At 48.5% G+C, this 15,074-nt stretch overlaps 1 protein-coding gene across 4 annotated transcripts in view; it reads left to right on the forward strand.

Moving 5' to 3' along the window:
• Positions 1–15,074, forward strand: part of nalcn (sodium leak channel, non-selective) — a 120,744-nt gene that overhangs the window by 78,017 nt on the left and 27,653 nt on the right. The gene's annotated exons all lie outside the window — the stretch shown is intronic.

Consider the following 15,074-nt stretch of genomic DNA (forward strand, 5'->3'; position numbering starts at 1 on the left):
CCCTTCATCCTTTCACCCTATCTTTCATTTCCCTTCATTGTCTTCATTATTATATCAAGTATATAATCGAGTTTTCATTTCTGTCAATGAGATGAAACGAGGCAATGTGAAATGACCCGTTGCCAGAAGCTGTGATATGATGGATTTGCAGTAAGCAGTGTGTGGATGATCTCAAAAACCACCAAACAAAATGTTGCATTGTGGGACTTTGAGTCCGAACAATTGCGCGTGTAGTTTTTCCTGTATAATGTGGAGATTGTGATGTAGAATGGTGTCCTGCGCTCAGTCTGACTCGGGGAACACTGGCTGCTGTACCGTCTTCAGCAGGACCGCTCTGTTTGTTTAGCGGTCGAGGGTTTGTGGGTTTTTACGGATTCTCGATTCGACCGCTGGAGGATTTAGGGGATTTCTGAGCAGCGGTGAGGATGAAGGCGTGGGATGAACCTGGAGGAACTACGCAGAGTCACGTGGACGCCGTGGGGAGGGGGGTGGGGGGTTATTGGGGGGGCTGTGGGGTAGGGGGGGTGGGGGTGGCGGTGTTTGGCAGGGCGCTGAGGGCGGTGTTCCTGGTGCGGTTGTGTCCCTCCGCTGCCACACTGCCATCTAGTGGACGGCTGTTCCCTCGCCAGGCTTCTCCTTTAAACACCAGGCCCCTGAAGGAGGGGTTCGCCTCGGCGGCTGTGTTTTTTTAACCGAGGAGACGGGGCGGGTCCAAGTCCAAGGTGCTGAAAGATTGAGCGCCGTTTCGAGAAGTTCCCCCCAACCCCCCCCCCCCGAATCCCGTATCGCGCCGACAAACACAGCTGTGAAAACCCTGCGGAGAACTCCCGAACAGAACGCGCGGAAAAATGGAATGTTCTTAGCGGATCCAGTTTGGGAATATTGAGTTAGCTGTTTCCAATTGCCCGGGAATGTTTGAGCTGGCTAGCGCGCCAGCGCTGCTAGCGCGGGGAGACTCTACGTTTGATCTACGGCGAATTCTTTCTACGCCCCCCCCCCCCTCTCTCCCCACGCACCCACCCCCCTCCCGGAGCACATCTGGTTGTAGTCTGGGAGCCCCTGGAGGAGCGGCAGAGACAGCACCCTGAGGAGAGCGAGGAGCTGTCCGTCAGTCACGCCCTACTGCCCCCCCCCCCCCGTCCCCCAACACCACCCCTGCCCCCCCCTCCTCCACCCGCTCCGCTCGCCCCCCCCGCGCTGTGGCTGTCACGTTCTTCGCCTGGCAACAGAGCTGGCTACAGACGTGATGTTCAGCGCATGGGCGCTGGTGCGGCCCCCCCTCCCCCTTCCTGTGCCCCCCCCCCGCATCGTTCCACAAAATTAGCCCGGCCTGCATGCTCTGTTGCTATGGGAGAACACAGGGGCCAAAATATTTCCGGCGTTCTTATGTGTTAGGTCTGTACTCATTGACAGACCCAATACTGCTTATATACCAATTTTGTTTTTATCCCTTGAATGTTATGATCAGTTTGTTTGTGTCACTGGGTGTAGTTATTAAGCCTGAAGTATTTAAGACTGACCTGTAATTAGGTACACTGACAGTTACATTTCAGCAATTTTATTAAAATAAGTTGCCCATGTAATGCAGTGGATCTGGGAATGGAGAGCATAAATGAAAAAATGCACTGATTAACTGCTGGGCATTGATATCTGTGTTTTATCTTATTCAAGTTTTGTTAACCAATATTCTGAGATTAGTACACCCATTGTATACCTATTGGTTGCAAATTATTGATATAAACTAGAGAAATCTGATGCATATTAAAACTAATTTTGAGCATTTATATAATATCAGCTACCTGTCGGAAGCCAGGTATTGCACAATAGCCGTCCTTCTCGTGTGACAGAGACTTTATCTCGTGCCTCTTTCCTGTATCAGATGGAGGGTACTTTTTCCAGAGAGCTCAGAGGAGCGGAGCGATTTAAATCCACACAGAAGGCCTCGCGTCAGCGCGTGGGGAAACGCCTTTGTTCTCAAGGTCACCTTGAAGATGTTTTTTTATTTCTCTCCAGTGAAGGAGTGCTGAAGAGCACGGACAGGGAAAGCACAACCCCCCACTGCCCCCCCCCTCCCCCCCAACACCCCCCCCCCCCCCCCACCACACCACTCCCTGGTCCTGCTCGCCACTCAGGCTGCCCAACACCCTGGGGGGCAGGGGGGGGGGGGGGCGCGGGGGGGAGGTGCAGCGCTAAGTGGTCTGGGAGTTTATAGTCTGTGCAACACTAACACGGCTCATTAGGTGCTAAATTACAGGGAAGCTACGGACCTGTTCCTCACTGTCGCTAGTGGGAGTTTGGCTAAGTCCAGAGCTGTCGCTAGTGGAAGTTTGGCTAAGTCCAGAGCTGTCGCCAGTGGAAGTTTGGCTAAGTCCAGAGCTGTCGCTAGTGGAAGTTTGGCTAAGTCCAGAGCTGTCGCTAGTGGAAGTTTGGCTAAGTCCAAAGCTGTCGCTAGTGGAAGTTTGGCTAAGTCCAGAGCTGTCGCTAGTGGAAGTTTGGCTAAGTCCAGAGCTGTCGCTAGTGGAAGTTTGGCTAAGTCCAGAGCTGTCGCCAGTGGAAGTTTGGCTAAGTCCAGAGCTGTCGCCAGTGGAAATTTGGCTAAGTCCAGAGCTGTCGCTAGTGGAAGTTTGGCTAAGTCCAGAGCTGTCGCCAGTGGAAATTTGGCTAAGTCCAGAGCTGTCGCTCGTGGAAGTTTGGCTAAGTCCAGAGCTGTCGCCAGTGGAAGTTTGGCTAAGTCCAGAGCTGTCGCCAGTGGAAGTTTGGCTAAGTCCAGAGCTGTCGCTAGTGGAAGTTTGGCTAAGTCCAGAGCTGTCGCTAGTGGAAGTTTGGCTAAGTCCAGAGCTGTCGCTAGTGGAAGTTTGGCTAAGTCCAGAGCTGTCGCCAGTGGAAGTTTGGCTAAGTCCAGAGCTGTCGCTAGTGGAAGTTTGGCTAAGTCCAGAGCTGTCGCCAGTGGAAGTTTGGCTAAGTCCAGAGCTGTCGCCAGTGGAAGTTTGGCTAAGTCCAGAGCTGTCGCTAGTGGAAGTTTGGCTAAGTCCAGAGCTGTCGCTAGTGGAAGTTTGGCTAAGTCCAGAGCTGTCGCTAGTGGAAGTTTGGCTAAGTCCAGAGCTGTCGCCAGTGGAAGTTTGGCTAAGTCCAGAGGGGACGGGATTCTTACCCGTTTTTACGGTTTATAGGGCAGTGGCAGGCTTAACATCTCGATCTATGGGTGGACGTTTGGAATGTTTATGTTTTTCAGTTACTGCCATTTAGCATTTAACGTGTTTTGTCAGCTTTGAGGTGCAGTGTGTCTTAGCCAGGCGGGTTAAAGAGGTTTGGATTGCATTAAATAACGGCCATCGTTGAACATGAGTTGAAACTATTTTGTTGACTCGAGTTCTGGCACGTTTCGCGAAATTTAAGCACCGTGTTACGCACCCAGCGCGTCTCAGCCTGAAATCGTTAACTCAACAAAAACTTTATTTTAAAAACACTGCGTTGCTGTTGCAGTTCTCACGGTCTGTGTGCTGCGGTGAACTGGGGACACTCACTCAGCAGTGACCCGTGTGCAGCAGGCAGGTTGGCTCAGGACAGTTGTGGAGGCGGGTAACTGTAAATAAATAAACTGGGGGGGGCATTAGGTGGCCAGGCTGAATGACTCCAGTGAACACCGTATTCTTCATGATGGGCAGGGTGGGATGGTAAGGTGGCAGGGTGGCATGGTGGGTGATAGTGTGGTAAAATGTTCGATTGGCGACTGTAGAGTTGCTGGTTCGAGCCCCTGGTGGGCATGTAGGGATGCTGATTGTATCTGGAGAGTTCAGGGAAGTTGGGTCCCTACACTACTGTAAAAGAACTGTCGTTGGTCTCTTGAGTGAGGCCCCTTAACCTAAAAAAACTGCTCCAGGGGCTTTTCCCCTGTTCTCTCTCTCTCCTCACTTGGGGCTGCTCTCTCTGGCATTTCTCCCTGGGCGTCCTTGAGAAAGAGAAGCTCTCATTCCCAGTGGACCCTCCCTGGTTAAATACAGGATTCAAAAGATAATTATAAAAAATGAGAGCCATTAACGAGCAGAGTCTGCAGTCGGGACCTCAGTTCGACGTCTCATTATAAAGGTGCCATCTCCTGCAGCACAGTGTCCCCATCATTGCACTGGTGCAGTGGCTTTTCTGCTTGGTTCAGATGGAAACTAACACCATCTCTGGCAGAAACAAGATGATATGCCTGCTGGATTTTAATATTTCAATAAGAAATAAAAAGCAGTGGATATCACACGTTTTAACCAGGCGAACTCTCGATGCATAATATATCTTACCTGTTTTATTGCCCATACATGTAGCTGAAGTTCCCCATCTGGAATGAGAACCAGAAGGCATGATTTGCAGAGCTCAGAGCCCAATCATTTTACAATCATAGTTTCAGATGTGACCTTCAAGTATGAATACGAGTACTCCTAAATGCAAATATTGTTTCTGAGCTTGCTTGTGACCTTGACTATGACCTTGCCTGGGAGTTTGCCTGTGACCTTGCATGACGCGTAGAATTTTGCCAGTCTGAGCTGAGGCAGTACATCGGAGTGATGTCAGAGCAAGAATAATTTAAAGATGCTCCCTAATGTTGATGCATCTTAGCCGGTGTCAGGAAGCTGTAAACAAGACACTGAAAGTCATTAAAACGTGTTTGCATCAACAGCTTTTCACTATGTTCTTAATTAAAAGTTCCATGGGTAATTGTGAAATAAACAAAACCATTCATAATACTGTCATGAATTTCTAAGCGCACTCATTAAATATTTCACCAGACGACATAGTCGATAGGCTCCTCTCTAAATCTAAGGCATTGCTTAATCAAATCCGATAAGGGCCCCAGTAAATGCAAAAAAGCGGATTCTGTTACAGATGAAGGTGATCTGCTGTCTGCGTGACCAGGCTGACATCTGCCCAGCGATGTTTCTCATTCTCTCATCCAATGGCAGGAGGTCTGTAGCACATTCCCCTCCCTCAGTAAAATACATATTTATTTTATGTACACTGATCCTTTTTGCTGGCAGATACAGTATATGCAAGACTAGTATCTGGTATAAAAATAACTTCCTTATCTGAACTGCAGTTAATTAAATGTGTTGCCTCTTCTGAACTTTTTAAAAAAGCCATTCTGTGATGATGAGGTTATCGCAGAAATAATCGATTCAGAGCCCACAGTGCTGTCAGCCCTGAGATAATCGCGCGTTAGCCTGCCTGTCTGGGGAATCTTTGTTCTTCCTGGCTGTGCCAGTTACCTCATCGTTCAGTGGCAGTCAGTTCAGAGCTACGCTTCTCTGCGGTGTTCACGTCCCTCACCTACACTCTTCTGCTCTGCTCACATTCTCCTCCTGCTCTGTTCACATCCCTCTCCTGTTCACTTAAGCAGTGTTCACATCCCTCCCGTCTGCTTCAGCAGCATTCACATCCCTATCATTTGCTGAAGGTGTCTGCACATCCTTCTGTTTGCTTCAGCTGTGTTCACATCCCTCTCCTGTTTAATTCGGCTGTGTTCACATCCCTCTCCTGTTTACTTCAGCAGTGTTCACATCCCTCTCCTGTTTAATTCAGCTGAGTTCACATCCCTCTCCTGTTTACTTCAGCAGTGTTCACATCCCTCTAGTTTGCCTCAGTTGTGTTCACATCCCTTAGCTATTTGCTTCAGCTGTGTTCACATCCCTCGCGTTTGCCTCAGATGTGTTTGCATCCCTCTTGTTTGCCTCAGTTGTGTTCACATCCCTTAGCTATTTGATTCAGCTGTGTTCACACCCTTCACCACTCATTAATACGCCTTTGTGTGTTTTGCATCCGTGCTGTATTTCTGTGCTGTATATTTTGTCCATTGCTGTTCTGTTTTGGGTCGTGTGCAGTATTTATGTTTTGTGGGGACGCCGGGAAGAATAGCGGCTAATGGGGATCCAAATAAATCAACGAATAAAATCCCCCCTTCAGCTGGGCTCATATCTCTCTCCCATCTCCCGCTCGCTCTGCCCGCCCCCCCCACCCCCCTACCCCGCCCGGCGAGGCAGGTCGATATGCAGGCTGCGCTATGATGGATGGCGCAGGAAGCTGGCTGTTTCCATAACGAGGAGCAAACCAACTGGTCAGGGGTGCCACTGGGGCAGGGGTTAGAGTGATGTCGAGTCATTTAGGTTTTTAAAAACTGTTTACTGTTTATTTTGCACATGGCTTATGTTCTGGAAAAAGATGCTTGGGGTAAATTATTGGATTAAGAGCAATATAATGTTAAACATCAGTTTAGCGTAGACTTAGTTTGTCCAACCAAACCATTTCCCTGGGTTTCATTTTATTATGCCTAAAGACTGACTTCAAAGGCTTGTTTTGTTGTTATAAAAATATTGTTTTATACAGCTTTCCACAATTTATAGGTGGTAGATCGCTACATATTACTCCTTCTGCAAAAGAAATGATGTCATTGCAGTGTTATGGTTTTAATAAGTACAGAACAGCTAACACTGCATGTAAAAAAAAAAAAAAAAAATTAATGACACTTTGCAAACTACTCACAAATGGTGGAAAAACAAGTTGGGGAAGAGATGCAACAGTGCACGTAAAATGAGCTTTTTCATAATTTATAACATTCTGGATTTGCTTTCCCAAATTACGTCATGGCAGTAAAGATGAAGGACAACATGCTTAAGCGTTTAATACAGGTACAATTCATTTGTGCAAACTGTCAAAGAAAAGCGTGATTTCAGTGCTGCATTCAAATCATTTCCGGTGAGTCATTTCATTTGAATTCTAAATGCAAAATGGGGAGTTATATTTCCCAGATTTTTTTCGGGAGGGGTGGGGGGGGGAGAGAGAGAGTGTCTGAGGTGCGCTTTAATGAGTCAGACAGTCGAACCCTTCGCAGACACTGCAGGTGTAACGGCTGAACAGGCTGGCACCCGGCCCGCTCTACTGTCTGCACAAATAATGAGAAGTGATGGGGTGGGGGGGGCGCGGGGGGGTGGAGGGGGGGTTTGTCCTGAGCGAGGTTACCTGTATACTTCCATTCATCAGGTCACCACTGTCCCCCGAGCGCTCTGAACCCCCCCCTTGTTATTAAAGAGGCCATCGGCGTTTATGAAAGGCTTCTAATTGCAGTGCACTAATGAGGATGGATGCGGCTGACCGCTCGCCGCCCCACCCCGCCCCGCCCGCTAGCTCGCTGCCCCGCCCCGCCCGCGCGGGGGAAAGGCGTCATAAATCATCATGGCCGCCGCTGTGGGGCGTGTGCGCTGAGGCCTGCAGTCTTGCACGGTAGGGCAGATGTGCTTCTCAGACACCACTTACCCCGGGGCCTTTTCTGTCTCATACCCCGGGTTTAAAGGGGCCTTGCACACACACACAGCCGGTGTGAAGATGCTGTTTATTACGCTTCCAGATACGTATGCTGTGAAATACGTATGCTGTGGAATTGCACACACACAGCCTGTAGTATAACGAGTAAAGAACTGGTCTTGTAACCTAAAGGTCACAGGTTCGATTCCTGGTTAGGACATTTAAAACGGTAAAAGCCGTTGTACCCTTGAGCAAGGCACTTAGCCTGCATTGCTTTAGTATATATCCAGCTGTACAAATGGATGCAGTGTAAATGCAGTGTAGAAGTTGTGTAAGTCGCTAAATCCCTGCAATGTAATGTAATATAGCTGGCAGTGCAGTATAATGGTTAGGGACCTGGGCATAATTTATCTGGTTTATCTGGTTGCATGAGTAATTTTTTTGTTTCGTACATGTAAAAAGCTGTCTAAGACATAACATCTGCTGAGTGCCTGAATGTGATGCCAGTCTCCCTGGACTAAAGACTATGAGCAAGTGATGTAGTGTGATTTATTATTATCTATTAATTTCCCTTAATACAGGGAGAATCTCACTGCTGTGATCCCACTCTTCTCACAAATGCTCAACCGACTGACAAATTAAAAGTTGCCAATGCAAGATGGCAGTTGGTTAGTCTTGTCAAGCTGTCAGTTGGAAGATCTTGGGTGATTTTAATGGGCTATTAATGGACTGTAAGGGAAAGAATGTAGGCTGCGTCAGTCGCTATGGATGAGTGTCTACTAGATGCCGAACATGTAAAACGTAATGGTCTGGATTGCTGAACAGGACCCCTTCCTGTAACACAGTCACCAGCCTCTGTCTCATTCGTCTGAATGACACAGTTTCTCTTCTTCGTACTGATCCTGGGTCCGTCTTGAGAAGTGCCTGACTGAAAAAAACACAGCCTTTTCATGTAGAATTTTACCCTTTTCAGCTCAGCCAAGTCTTTTGTTTTTCTTTCCATTTTAACACTAAAATGAAGACATTGGACTTGCAATCAGAAGGTTGCCAGTTCAGATCCCATATTGATGCTGTAGCCCAGTGGTAACCAACCCTGTTCCTGGAGATCTATTATCCTGTAGGTTTTCTCACCAACCCTAACAAAGCACCCCTCATTCAACAGCTAGAGCAGGGCTGCCCAGCCCTGTTCCTGGAGATCTACCATCCTGTAGGTTTTCACTTCAACCCTAACAAAGCACAAATCAGGTAACATCTACAGATCTTTGTTGAGCTGCTAATTAGTAGAATAGTAGTGTGCCAAATTATGGTTGAAATGAAAGCCTACATGATTGTAGATCTCCATGAACAGGGTTGTTTACCACTGCTGGTGCGCGTATTTCATTTAGTTCAAAGTCGATTAAAGCAACCAAACCAGTAACCTTTGTATATTCTGGGTCCCTTACAGTGCACAGTGTAATCCAGTGACTGATATAAGGGGAGGTTCACAATACAAAGTGATTAGCGTTGTTGGACATTACGGGTAAAGCACGAAGAACAAAGACATAGAAATAGCACATAGAACGAAGAAACGAAAACAGCAGCTGCTGTATATAACGCTATGTGAAGTTAGCAGTTAGCAGCACAGGAGGCTCATTAGGGGTTTCTGTCGTCAGAGCAGGATGGAGTATGCATGCTGTCCTTTAGCCCTGATCAGTGGGTGCTGTGCTGGAGAACGCACATGCAGTCGATGCGCACGCAGTCCACTTCCTGTGCTGGAAAACACACACGCAGTCGATGCGCACGCAGTCCAGCTCCTGTGCTGGAGAACGCGCACGCAGTCCAGCTCCTGTGCTGGAGAACGCACACGCAGTCGATGCATTACATTACATTACATTATAGGCATTTAGCTGACGCTCTTATCCAGAGCGACTTACAACAGTGTAACCAAACTCAGGATCAAGTCCACTTAAGTCCATTGAACAAAATGCAGATAAAAAGCCTTTACTATGATAGCATACATTAAGGAGAAACAAGATAGTCTGAACCAAAAATTTTTTTTTTTTTTTTTTTTTTTTTTTTTTTTTAATAGTTATGGGAGGGGGTGCGCACGCAGTCCAGCTCCAGAGCGCCAGAGCTCCAGAGCGCTTCCCTTTGATCAGGCCCCACCAGTCACTGTGTTGCTTCCCAGGAGGCCGCTCCATCAGAGCTGGGATTCTATGCAGGGACAAGATGCTCAGGTCCTTCGCTGGTTTCCATATCAGCCTGCTGCGAGATTCATTTAAATGAATGAAATGTGGTTCTGTCCCGCAGTTTTTTCCCCCCCTCTGTCTCTCAATCTGGTTTCAATTTCCGTGTAAATAAAAAGGTCTAAATTCTCACAGGTGCGAAGACGCAAGTGTCGCTGCGTGGGAGAGGGTGTGGCAGAACCGGTGTTGATTTCCCTGTTTGTGTTTATTTGTGCATGTAAAAAAAAAAAGACCCACCTCCACCCCCAAAAAAGCTTTTTCCTTCTGTTGCCTGTTGTTCCTTTTTATAACAGTGAACTTGTCACACTCTGGGGCAGAGTAGAGCTTTTGTTCCTTTTAGAACACAGAACTGCTCACTCTTCGGTTCAGGGTAGAACTTTTATTCCTTTTTTTAAGACACAGAACTGCTGGCTCTCCGGTGCGGAGTAGAACGTTCAGGCGGGACGTCCCGCGGAGAGGAGTCCACTGATTGGGCCTGTGGGGACAGGGAGCTCAAACTCCTGCTCTTGAACAATGCAGCCCTGCTGAAATAAATGGGTAGCAGCTTCAGAACAGAATTCAAGCTCCCAAAATGTAATGCAGGTAAAAGAGATGACTGCAGCGGTTTTTAAGTTTCCCCAGCAATCTACAGGGGAGTGTGTGTGTGTGTGTGTGTGTGTGTGTGTGTGTGTGTGTGTGTGTGTGTGTGTGTGTGTGTGTGTGTGTGTGTGTGTGTGTGTGTGTGTGTGTGTGTGTGTGTGTGAGTGTGTGTGTGTGTGTGTATGTCTCTTTGTGGGTGTCTGTGCATGTGTGTGTGTGGTGAGTGTGTGCACACGTGCGTGGATGTGTGTATGTGTGTGTGTATGAGAGAGAGAGAGTGTGTGTGTGAGAGAGAGACAGTGAGTGTACAGAGTGTGTGTGAATGTGCGTGAGAGAGAGTGTCTGTGTGTGTGTGTGTGTGTGTGTGTGTGTGTGCGGTGTTTGGACAGTGCGGTGTTTGGACCTGCAGCGTGGTGTTTGGACAGTACGGTGTTTGGACAGTGCGGTGTTTGGACAGCGTGGTGTTTGGACCTGCAGTGCGGTGTTTGGACCCACAGCATGGTGTTTGGATCCGCAGCGTGGTGTTTGGATCCGCAGCGTGGTGTTTGGACCTGCAGTGCGGTGTTTGGACAGTGCGGTTCTCGGCTGGAGGTCTGTCGCAGCCCCGGATATTCCACGGAGGGGATCCGGCCCGGACCCTTCCTGGTCCCCGAGCCGCTCGTGTGGTTCCAGCGCTCCCAGCCGTGGAGCATCCAGCTGAGGGTCACGGCTTTTAAAATACCGCTCAGCACTGTCAGGCTCTTCCAAAGGAACATTCCAAAGGGTTTTAAATGATTGACAGCTGACCTTTTTTCGCACGTATGGTCTTGTTGTCATGGTGATGGCTGCTGGTTTGATTTACGGTTCATTTTTGCGCTCCCCCCCCCCCCCCCCATTTCATCGGCTCCTCTCCGGGCGTCTGTGCTGTCATTCTCCCATCAGCCCGTCTGTTTGTTTCCTCTTGCCTGTCTGCCTGTTGACCTGCAGTCAGGTCAAACTCATTTCCTGAGCCGGTAATGGAATCCTGGTAACGGTAAAGATGATGGACAGTGATAAATACATTATGCTCTTTTAATATTTTAAGTTCCATCCCTCACCTTTCATGGAATTCCGTGGGAGTGGGGTGTTTTCCAAAGGGACTTCCAGTGGTTCCTGAGTTCTGAATCTGTGCTGTTGCTGGTGGAGATCCACACCTCCCACTGGACTGCTTTTTCCCTAAAACCTGTACAGAGCAGCATTCGTTAAGTGCGAAATGTGTTCAGTTTGGAGGCTGCTGTTGGCCACAGCTGAATCTCTTTTGGGGATGCCTTGTTGCCCCTTATTTCTCAGGGACAGTGATGTGAACACTCATCATCATCTGCAGATAGCAGAATCGCCTTTCTTGCACCTTAAGATTATTGCACCAGATCTCCGTGTTCCACATTTGTAATAGCAGTAGTAGAACTTTTTTGATCCCAAAAACAGGGAAGTAGCTTTATCACATACTCCATCACTAGCAACATACAGCACAGTATGGCTCAGGAGAGACAAACAGAAGTCAAATGTAGTATACGCATACACATATACCAGTACACGCATACACACATACCAGCACACGCATACACACATACCAGCACACGCATACACATATACCAGCACACGCATACACATATACCAGCACACGCATACACATATACCAGCACACGCACACACATATACCAGCACACGCATACACATATACCAGCACACGCATACACATACACCAGCACACGCATACACATACACCAGTACACGCATACACATATACCAGCACACGCATACACATATACCAGCACACGCATACACATATACCAGCACACGCATACACATATACCAGCACACGCATACACATATACCAGCACATGCGCATACACATATACCAGCACACGCATACACATATACCAGCACACGCATACACACATACCAGCACATCCTCCTAGAGGTCAAATCGGACACTCGGCATTCATCATTAGCCAGTCAGGTCTGACAGACAGCCATTATTCCTCAAATCATTCCACAGTCTCATTCCACAATTTGGATACACCATCTGAGGTCCCTTTCTTTTGGGAGTTTAATGTTTGGGCCACTTTTGGAACTAAATTCCTTTAACCCAGCAATGCAGCATAATAAATGAGTATTGCTGTATGCCTGATGAACAGGATCAGCCATCTGGCGGGGGGGGGGGCCGAGGTGGGGGACGGGGGGGTTGCAGAGTTGTGTGGCATCAATACCACCACCCCCCAGGTGCTGACGGTGTCCTGTGTGGCAGTCTTGAGTAAATAAAACCCATGAAACGTGTTTGGTTGGACACAGAGACGGTTTATAAGTGAGAGGTCCAGGGCTTTGGAGTCTGCTGGGCATGTCCAAATAGAGTTTTCCCAGATGGATAGCTTTTCGAAACGCTTTTCTCTGGGAAAAAGCAAAAATTGATTTCAAGCGCTGCACAAAAATATATTTGAAATTATTTTTATTATTTTCCCCTAAGGTAGCATCTCACAAACAACCCCAGGCGACTCTTAGTCACAAAACACTGCTGTTGACTCTGTCAGTTTTCATACTTAAAAGTCTATGTGTGAAATTGCGTTTGGTTCAGAAACCGCAGCAGTGCAGTGGCACTGGATCAGGCCCTGGAAGTCGGTCCGTTTTACGGCCCTCACTTTGAGGGTAAGGACACTGTCACTGTGTTTCCAGACCTCAGTGCCTGCCCCAGTGCATCCCCCGCCCTGGGCGTGTCGAAGTGTCCCTGAGCAAGACACCTAACCCCTAACTGCTCCCAGCGAGCTGATTGGTACCTTGCATGGCCGCCTTTCACCGTTGGCGTGTGAGCGTGTGTGTGAATGGGTGAATGAGTGAAGTGCTTTGGATAAAAGCGCTGTATAAATGCAGTCCCTGGCCAGCACTCTGAGGGTAAGGACAGTGTCGGGGTGTTTCCCCTGGCCATCACTCTGAGGGTAAGGACAGTGTCGGGGTGTTTCCAAACCTCCGTGTCGGACCCTCAGCCCGAACTCGCATGGCCCCCCCGTGGGGTCCTAACGAGGCGGGTCCAAACGCTTTTCTGATCGACCGGAACACCCGAAGGCCCGCAGGCGTCTGTCCCGCTGTGCGCTGACGCTCGGCGCGAACACCCGGCTGATTCTGTGGGGTGGGGGGGGGGGGGCTCTTCATGCCCAAATCTGCCCCCCGTGACTGTGCTCTCTCTCTCGGGAAACCCTCTCAGTGCTCCGCTCGCCCGGTACCGAAAATACAGCCTTCCTGAGAAAGAACGCGAGAACAAAACAAAAAAAACAACCACTGATTGCGTGAGGTAATTCCATTTCAGAGACCGCTGCACATTTCAGGCTGGAACCGAAATCGTGGGCCCCTCAGCCTTCCCCCTGAGAACCTCAGCCTGCTGCAGCACAGAGGGGCTCGAAGGGAGGCGACAGATGGAGGCGTTTCCCTCCTCCTCGTGCCAGTCTGCCCCGGGGCGACTCTTCCCTCCGGGATTTCGTCCCGTCCCCGCGAAAGGCAGACAGGACCAAGTCGGCCGTGACTCGTGCGCCTGCTCCAGATGATAAGCCTTCAAGAGAGAGCCAAATTTAGGAGGCCTTCGCCCTAATCAGAAACTCATCGCTTTTATCTGCGGGTTCCCGGGCAAAGAATCTCAGTGAGCTGCTTTCATATGTAATTAAACTGGCACAGCCGGCCCCTTTACCCTTTCTTTCAAGTGTGTGCTGTAACTCCAGTGTGTATGTGCGGTATATTTGAAAGCAGAAATATGTGTAACACACACACACACACACACACACTGACACACACACAAACACACTGTCTCTTGCTCTCTCATTCCCTTTCTCCTTTCCCCTATTCCCCATTTCCCTCCATCCATCTAGGCACTGCTGCCATCTGCTGGCCATACTGCGTCAGAGCAGTTATTGAATCTTTATTAAGCGCACCATTTTCTGGTGACTCTGTATGAATGCAAAACATTTGTTCTTGAGGCATACTGATTGGTAAGCTTTGTGTTGTAACGAGAGTTCTCTGCATTAACATTATCAATTTATATGCAGTGCATCTCTCTGTGCTTCTTTCTGATTTATTAAACATCACAGTACGTTCTTTTGAATCCATCGCCCATGAGCGATAAGGAAGACTGTTGAGAAGATGTGTGCATGAGTGTGTATGGCTTGGCTGGCCACAGGCTACTGAAATTTCATAAGGATGGACCGTTCCATAAATTGTGTCTGATGATTTCTCAAATATAGGTGAATTGAACATTTTAAGGAGTACACCAGCCATAACCACTGCCTGGGGAAAAAAATGTACAGTATTTAAATCCTACATCACTGTCTGTTGACATTGCAATAAAGTGGGGAGAGCCCCGACTTCCTCCAGATTAATCTTCTGAGGCGTAGGTATCCCTGGACAGGGGCCCAGGCAGATTAAGACTTGCGATGCGATAAGTCTTCTCGTCTTTTTGGAGAGGTTATTAACTCACAGGCATTTGTAGTCTGACGAATCGTGGCGGCACTAAGGCACGGCTGTCAGAACGCCAGAAGCCTGGAAAATATTCCTCTTTCGCCTTGTGTCGTTTCCCTTCTCCCTCCTCAACAATGGGCCTTTGTCACGAAGACCGGAGACATAATTTCCACATTTTAAATCCGCAATTCACCGAAAATTCAAAAACGTCACTCTGAACACTACGTTTAAATTCCACCCAGAAATAGCGTCACTGGAAAACATGGATTATGGTTCAGCGTGTGGTCAGGGTGTTTTTTGGGGCTTTTTGCTTAAGAGCCGGCTCAGTCCCCGTAGACGGTCGGACATTATGTCAGTAGAGTCAGTACTGACTGTGGGACCCAGTTTCAAGTCTCTTGAAGCTGGATAAGATTGTTGAGCTTCACAGAAAAGTCCCTCAGTAACACCTTTCTAAACCCAGAGGACATGGCGTGACGTGGTTATTTCTGAGTGGATCCGTCACAGCGCTCTCTTCGTCTTAGCGGGGAGCGTCCAGCT

This window comes from Anguilla anguilla, chromosome 15, assembly GCF_013347855.1.
Source record: "Anguilla anguilla isolate fAngAng1 chromosome 15, fAngAng1.pri, whole genome shotgun sequence".
NCBI classification, from domain to species: domain Eukaryota; kingdom Metazoa; phylum Chordata; class Actinopteri; order Anguilliformes; family Anguillidae; genus Anguilla; species Anguilla anguilla.